This window comes from Cynoglossus semilaevis, chromosome 13 (genome assembly GCF_000523025.1).
Source record: "Cynoglossus semilaevis isolate Cse_v1.0 chromosome 13, Cse_v1.0, whole genome shotgun sequence".
NCBI lineage: Eukaryota > Metazoa > Chordata > Actinopteri > Pleuronectiformes > Cynoglossidae > Cynoglossus > Cynoglossus semilaevis.
The window spans coordinates 9,968,810-9,977,722 of NC_024319.1; positions in this window are offsets into that span (position 1 = coordinate 9,968,810).

The following is an 8,913-nucleotide window of genomic DNA, read 5'->3' on the forward strand; positions in this document are numbered from 1 at the left end:
CATTTTAGCCTTTATGCATGACATTTAGCATGTCATTTCTCTTAGTTCGCACAGACCCTCCATCTGCTCCTGACCCCTCCTCCCCCGTTCAATTTTGACGCCCGCGAGTCAACAATTTACCCATCTTGGATTAGACCCTGGACAGATCACCACACTCCTACAGGACAAACAAACAAGTACACATTTAATATCATGTGTTTTTTTTTTCTGGTTCATTTATATTATTTAAAAAACCGATCAGACTTTAATCCAAAGTCTTTGAACTGTGAATGAAGCTGGTGATGGGGTGTTAGAGGGTCACACTGTTGGACATCGATGAATAGTTCAATCTCCTTTGGATTTACAACTGGAATATTGAATACCTTTTCATACTCCATAATTATTACATAGGACAAGCGTTCAGTGACACAACACACACCAGGTCCCGTCGATGAAGTCACTTCTCTGTGAACAACATCTGACCCCATCAACCCTTTATGGATGAGGAGTTTTACTAATATTTACTGAACTAAAACTAATTGTTTTTCATATTGATAGAACTCATGGAGGTGACAGCTGTACTAAGACCCAGAAGCTAAAGAAAAGTGAGGCTGAAAAGATTCTGAAGACATTTATGTGTAAACAGGAACTTTACAAAAGTCCAGACTCTCGTGATTTCTGCTTTTCTTCACAATCTACAAGGAGAGGAGTCAGCTGATGGGTCAGACAGAAAACATCGACCGAGGCCTGCTGCTGATTACAGGCCTGAAGCTCAGGCTTTACAAAAAGGCTGATGGGCTAAAGAAAAGATGAACTTCAACGAAGGTCATGTGTCGAGGTAATGGAGAAAAGAAAACTGAAGAAAGGAAAATTGCTGAGAAGTGTTGGGAGGAGGTGTGTTTTACTGTGCTAATGGAGAGGTCCGAGATCGTAGAGTGGTGAGAGTCAGAGGTCAGGAGTTCTTATTTTGTATAAATTTAAGAGTTGAAAGCGAGAGTGAAGCAACGCGGCAGCAGGCATCTGTCCAACTTCAGCTCCAGCCAAAGTAGAATAGGGTTTTCAGTAAATAACAGGAGAATCTTTCACTCATTTTTTTTTTCAATTTTTCGTCATTTTAACGTGCTCACTCAGAGTACTGAAGGTATTCACAGCGTGTTTCTCCTTCAGTCCCCTGTACAAACATTCTGTTCCCAGAACTGCTAATGGTGGAAAAACTACATCGACTTTACTGCAACTTTTCATTTTAGTTATTCAAACCGTGGTGACTCAGCAAGAAAACAACAAAAACACTATCAGTGTATCAGTATATGTCAGGTATACACTGTATTTGATAATGTGTGACAATCCTCTCAGCTGAGATGTTTTTCAGCAGAGCATCCGTCAAAAAGAAAAGTGAAAAAAGTACATATAGTTTTTGTTGCCGACATTTATCAGATGAAACGTTCAAACTAAAGTGACCTTTGGGAATATGTTAAAGTTAAGAGGCAGACGACTTGTTATGCCAGACCTTTCTTCACACTTTTATGTTTAGCTATTACCCTGTCAGCGAAGCTTACTGGTGTTGACTGCTGCTGATGACTTCTACTGCTGCCACACTTTTTTCTAAGGTCACAGTATCTGACAATGAGTGTGTGTTTTGTTTTTTACAGCTCCAGCCTGAGTGATGTACTCCGTCATAATATTTTCCAGTTTTCTCTGAGCAGCAGTTACTGCTGTTGGCCAACAGGGGCAGATGACGGGACAGTGACAGTCAGGGGTTCTGTTACTTCACCTGAGTTTGGGCTTTATTCTCTCAGAAAGATGTTTTATCATTTTCAGGTAAAAGTCTGACATTTACACCTTATTATCACTGTATTTTTTGACTGACTCGTTCCTTAGACCTCGTCCAAATTTAGTTCATAAAACAGTTTTAATGTATAGAAATAGTCAACGAGGTTGTTTTAGTTGCATAAAATGCAAATATGTATAATATTTTCATGTTTACAAAATTCACTGTGTTAATAACACAGTGTTATTAAAGACGTTTTATAGACATATTACATGTAAAATGTATTTATTATATGAATTTATAAGATATAAATATATAAATACTTTATTATTTTAGGACACATTATTTTTTTAAATTATCCTAAAACAACAATAATTATGTATTATTCATTAATGTACACACAGTAATGAGATGCAGTATTTCTGTTGACTTCTACCAGACATCTTTTGGTCACACTATGTGGTAAATTGACCAGTTTTCCTGCTCCTGGGTTCATACTGTCGTCTGTTCTACTATCACAAAAACATTCTCCATGATTGGACTTTTGTTTAGATGTCCCGCCCCTAGCTTTGATTGGCTGATTACACAACAAAAACTATAATTGCCCTTCGTCTCTGCCAGATCTTTTCTTCACCTTGTTTTCATTAGTTGACTAATGTTTGGCATCGTCACTGGGTCACACCGAACTCACGGTTACACAGATTACAAAAAAGTATTTTTTTCATGGTAGAAGAAGTATTAGTAGCAGCAGTGGTAGCAGTCGTAGTAGGAAGTCAAGGAGGAGGAAAAAGACAAAGTCAAGACAACGTTTTTAGCCAGAAGATGGATTGGTTTTCACCCAGACAAAGCCAGGCTCTATTTTTCAACAAATACAATTCTTGACTGTGTTGACACAGAGAACATGTTCTTTGAGCAGCTGTCTGAGGTCTACAGTAGTCTGCTTTTGAGAACTGTCTGGCAGATGATCAGGAGGAAAAAGGACAGACGACCATAGAATTCTGTGCAGTTCAAGTGATTTATACAACAAAAAAAAACATCTAAATATTCTTCATGATGGCTTTGACCTCCATAAACCATAGCAGTGAAAGTCAAATAAAAACACACTCCCTGCATGGCTGTTGAAAACCTAGTTTTCTCTGCAGCGTGCTGTTGTTCAGGTGTTAATAGATCTGTCTTTGTATATCTGTGAAAAGAAAGTTCTGAAGGAAACTCACGTGTTGACTGCCTCATTCTCACCTCCGCTCCTTTGGGGGTGCAATCATTACAAACTGATGGAGCCGCAGTGCAGAAGAGGGCGTTATTTCTGTAACTCTGTTGTGTGTAGCACCATGGAGCAGCCTGACGTGTCTGTGTTCTGTCTGCTTGTGTCACTGGGCGACTCATTCAACAGCTTCACTGTGAAGTTGAGAGCAACTGATTTCACAGTGTTTGTCTTGTTAGTTTGAGCCCCAGCACAATGATGCTTTCAGACGAAGCAGCGTGAACGCTTCACTCCTGGCTCCTCGCTCTCCTCTCCAGTCTAATTACCTGGAGATAAATAACTGTCCATTCAACTGGTCACTGCAGAGCACTCTGGTAAACAGTGCTGCAAACCACTGCTTCCTGGACTAGTATGTGGTGTCTGACTATGAACAAAAGAACACGTCAGTCGGGTTAGGGTCAGACATGGTCTTCATATGTTTCTCTTCCTGTTCACATTAATACTCTACACAGCTGTCACAGTGGTTACAGACTGAGATCAGCACAGATCACACACTGGACTGTGAAGATGAGATCAGCACAGATCACACACTGGACAGCTGTGAAGGATCACAGACGACATGATTGGCCCTCAGTGCTGCTGGTTACTATCAGCTTTTTAATAACATCCTCATTCTCTTCATATCATGCATTCACTGCCAGTGGTGGTACACATTAGTATGAAGTTGATTTGTATTTTGGTCCCGATGTGATTAATAGAAGTTGTTTTAATTTTATTATAGTTTTAGTTGTCAAAATATCTGTAATTTTTGTGTAATATTTTCACATTTAAATTTTTTAAATTAATTAAATTTAATTAAAAAATTACATTCTGTACAAAAACTCTTTATTGGGCTTTGTTTGTATATGAGTTATGGATCAACATTTAAGAAACTATATTTTAACAGGTGCTCATTTTGACATTGTGTACATGCATACATATATAAAGATATATGTACATATACATATTTACAATTGTTAGACAAAGCTCTGATTGGCTCTGGCTGTCACTTATTCCTGCAGTTTACCTGATTAATTCACCATTTGATTGCACTTTATTATTATGTTATTCTACTTATTATTCAACTAATGCATGAGTATTTGTTGTTATCGTCATTTCGTCCCACACCATTTCATTTTAGTTCTGGTCTCACACGTCTGTGAAGATAATAATAATTTGACCAAACTGACGTGGCTGCGTTTGACATTTGCTGGTCTAAAATTGAACACAGGTCTGAGAGAAGCACACGTGCTGCACCACGTGACTCCATCCATCTGTTCAGGGTAATATTGTTCTGCTTCTCGGCGAGTCTCGCTCCGTGTGGAAAACCACAATTCAATAGTTTGTACATCAGCACAAACATTTTCATAACTCCGCCGTCCGACTTGAGGCTGTATTTGCATAATGAAATCCTTTGTTGATTATAAATCGGCAAATTAATATCACCAAGGACTATTAAACAAGCCCAAAGTAGTTTAAACTGTGGAAGCTATGATGCCGGATATAAAATTAAAATGCAAATGTGCTCCACGGAGAATCAGTCTTGATCCTCCACGGCCCAATACAACAACAGCCAAACAGAGCGCGTGCTTCAGCTGGTGACGTCAGCAGCAGGAGGAGAAGCAGAAGAGCCGAGCCGCAGGAAGATGACAGATGATAACACTTGATTTCCTTTCATGAACGAGACTCAGGTGGAAACTGAAGTGCATGAGGAGGGAGTTATCAGACATGATGAGCAGGAAGGGGGGCAGATCAGATCAGAAATACTGTGCCAGATTATTAACTGCAGACGGCGATGTTGGAGCAGCTACTTGTGAACTTGTTGTGAACACAACAAACAGGAAAAATTAAAGGTTAAGTCGCTGAGGATTTGGCCGGGAACACTGCATACATATTCATCAGAACGTCTCCACGTATTTTTTGTTCTTCTGTTTTAACACTTCTACCAAGTATTTCAATGCACAGCAACAGGGACTGAATTTAAAAATCCTTCTTTTCAGTTTGTCTGTAAAATATGTGTTCTGCACATCCATAATACAGAGGTACAACGTGATAAATCTGTAACAGTAGTGGAAGTCTGAGCAGTCTTATGGCGTGTGATAAACCTGAATAGGAGGAAGAATTATCTGTCCCCGGCTACATCGAGATGTGCTGTGGTTTCTGGGAAGGTTGCCAGATCAGTGGGACTGGGACTGAAGCGAACGAGGCAAACAGAAACACAAATCAGTGTCTGAGCTCAGGTTCTGTTCATAATCTTTATGAGCAGAATTTCTAGGCACAGACAAGTGCTGGAGTTTGTCAGGTGTAGTCAGTTCAGGAGGATCTATGAAGGCGTGAGGAAATGTGTTTTAGACAAAATCTGAAGTTATTATCAGGGACTGAGCTTCAGATGCTGCAGCCTGAAGCCACATTTATTCGTTAAACAGATACGTCCGTTTCAAACGTCACTGCCCACAAACTCCCATTGGTGCCTCATGTCTGACATGGTTGCTAAGTAATACATCCACTAGGGAGCAGTGCTGAGTTCACAGTTTATTCTGAGTCAGGCCAGTTTTTCAGACACTAACAAACGTGGTGTCAGTGGAGGAGGAGATGACAACGGTAAAGGTCCTTCTCTGATCTTAAATTGTTCTCGGTGGTCTGAAAGGAAAAGAAGAAGAAGTATGCTATACTGCACAATACCGCCCCCTGATGATTGTCAGTGGTATTGCTCTGCTTGATAAGTTGGGGTGCTCAACCACAAACTCTCTGAAAGGTCCTGAATTATGCCTTCAACGCAGCATGTGTACTATGCTTCGAGTGTAACTGTGGTGAATAAACCAAGTGATTCAGGTCTTATTCTGATTAACGTCATCATGGGCTGCAGTTTGATCCAGACATAAAAATGTCTAAAGTGAATGCTATTCTTTCGTCTTTCTACACATCTACACTTAGAAAATAAAACAGATGTGCAGCTTGGATACGCTTACTTTTCACAGTAAGGCAGACGTACTCACAGCTGGAGAAGGAAGTGTTTGAACAGTGAGATCACACTGGCCTCTTCTCCTCTGACTCAACTCTACAACTGTGTTTTGCATTTTCATGTAAAGTTCTGTTCCCCTTGAGGTTGAGGGTGAAGGTTAAAGGTCAGGGCTAACCAGAGATTTCCTCAGGCGACATTTACAACCCAAAAACAGTGGTTGGCGCTCTCTATATCCTCCCCCTCTAAAACATGACTGAATAAATAATACTTTTTTTTATTATTGATGTTTTTAAATTGTTCATACTGTTAGAGGATGAACTGCACAATCACATTTACTTTGATAATCCACTCAAATAGTTAAACTGGGTTTGAAAATATCTGGCAACCTGCCCCGTGATGCTGATGAGCTCAAGACAAATGTGGAACCTGACTCCTGTTCACATGAATTATTGTAATAAACACATGACTACAGACGGTGTTGTTGTTGTTGTTGTTGTTGTATTGTCTTTTCTGACACTGTTCTATTAACACACTCATGGGCTTTAATGGGAAAATGTTGCTCTAATTAGATCTTGATTTGAAGGCTATTATTATCACTTAATGAGACACAGCATTTTGGGTGTCTGCTAATATTGGCTAATGAGTACAGACTGATTTTTACACTAATTTAATTTCATATTTAAGCAGTTAAACTGAGCAGTTCACACCCTCATTATGGATGGATTTCATACTAAAAAAAAAGCTGGGATCGGCCGGTGGCATAAAGAGAAGAAAAGGTTGAAGGATCAACGCAGACATGGAGAATAATCCCCGAGCTTCAAACTAATTATCTGTACAAAAATACCACATGGACATTAAAGCCTACTGACCAACACTGTCTGCTCTAAGAGAATCAGACGGGCGTCGACATCGTGGAGGTGACATCACTGCACTCATTAAAAATACATTTTTCCCACCAAGTCTCTCATCTCCTAAGTGGGAGACACTGCTGAGTCCTGACCTGGTGTCAGTGGCTCGTCTGGATTTGTGTATTCACTGCTGCACTCGGCAGCGACTGTTGGCCTGCTGATGTTTTGGAACGTGGTCTTAAACACAGTAACTGACGGTTCTTGTAGCGTTCTGAAAGTGTTTCTTCTCCCTCTGTTGTTAACCTCGGTTATTTTCTGTGCTGAGTCGTGCGGGGGTCAATCTGCAGCCTGTTTACGCTCAAGTGGACGGAGGGAATGATACGAGAGGTCGGTGTGGATGCGTGCGTGTGTGTGGGCTGTCTTAAAAAAAACAAACCTCAAGCTCCGATTTCTTATTAACAACAAACGTGGAATCCATGAATGCTAATTCGTTCTGGTACACAGCTCCTTTCTGTTTGTGGAATTCTGATTATCGTCCACAGTGAGTCCATGCTTTGAACGTCTGCGTCCTCTCTGTGTCTGAGCCAGCGGCATGAAGATTACTGTACACAAACTTTTACTTTTCACTTTTCTTGGCACATCTCTGAGATCCCAGGGCCACAGTGTGTACTTACAGTAAATCAGTTTATCACTGAGCTGTAAAACTGTTGTTTAGCATTTGGTCTGATTTGAACTGATTCAATTTTCATGGCTGTTTGTTGCTGTTGAACTGCATACGAGGAGCCGTTTGTAATTTTATGTCACATCTGCTCTACGTCCCTGTGCCAAAGCATTTAGAACAGAAAACAATTCTCCGCTGTGCCGTCGACATGTCGTACAGTCGGACATTACACTAACAGATGGAGCCGCGGCCTGTGTGTCTTATTATCTTCACAATAAAAGGTTTAAAACTGATATTTCAGTTGCATTTCTGGTAAACTGATGATTTTTTATTTGTTATTGTTGAGCGTGAGCGACGTTGACATCATGTTATGTCTGCAGTGGAGTGGGAGTGGCCTGTGATCATATGGAGGATGAGGAAACAGCTGCAGGTGAGCTGACTAACACTGGGGATGTTTGTTTTCCACACCATTCTCTCCCTGTTAAAACAGCAGTATCCTGGTGTCGTAGTATCCTATCCTAACACAGAAATGACTCTTAGCTCGTTTGCAAACACTCTGTGTCTAAGTCAAACTAATATTTATTTATTGTTTTGCTAATGAATCTGTTAGAGTGAAGGACCTGGATGACTGACAACCTGCACAGACATCATCCAAGAAGATACAAATTCACCAAGTACCAATAATGTAATCAAGCCAAGAGCAGCTTAAAATGATCAAATCCCTAAGGAAACCGAAGAAAAAAAGGGAGAAATATTTTCTAAAAGGAAATCCAGTTAAAAAAAAAGAAAAAAATCTGCTGAATGTTAGAAACCACAGTAAGTCAGTCCATCACAGGACACAGTGGAGACAAAACTATTAATATAATAATGAATGTTTGTGGAAAATAATCAACATGTATGGTGGCTCTGCCAGTGGCCCAGGTTACACAGAAAGACCAGGGATTTGAACTAGCACACAGACAACTTCCCTCTGCTTGTCCTTGATCACTAATCATAAATTCAAAAATCGAATCTTTGCTGGTGCTGAGGACAAATGACAATTAGCAAATCTGAAGGAATTGTCCTGAAGACGGCTTCATTTGTGTCAAATACACTTTATAATTCTACATATTGATTAACATCATCAATACCAGCATCAATACCAATAATAATAAACCACAGCGGACTTGGGTCCGGAAGGTTTCAGGTTCGAGTCCATCAGTTGCCAAGTTACCACTGAGGTGCACTGAGCATGGCACCGTCCCCACACACTGCTCCCCAGGTGCCTAGGCTGCCCCCTGCTGACTATGGTGAAAAATGGTATCTCTACAGCTTTAATGAAACCATTACTGCAGCAGTTGGACATCCAATTAAGGACAAGCGTTCCTGAAGATCCGCTGTCGTCTCTGTAAATATGGAAATATATCTGATGTCTGATGTGTGAAGAACAGATTTAAATTTACCACTGACTTGAAA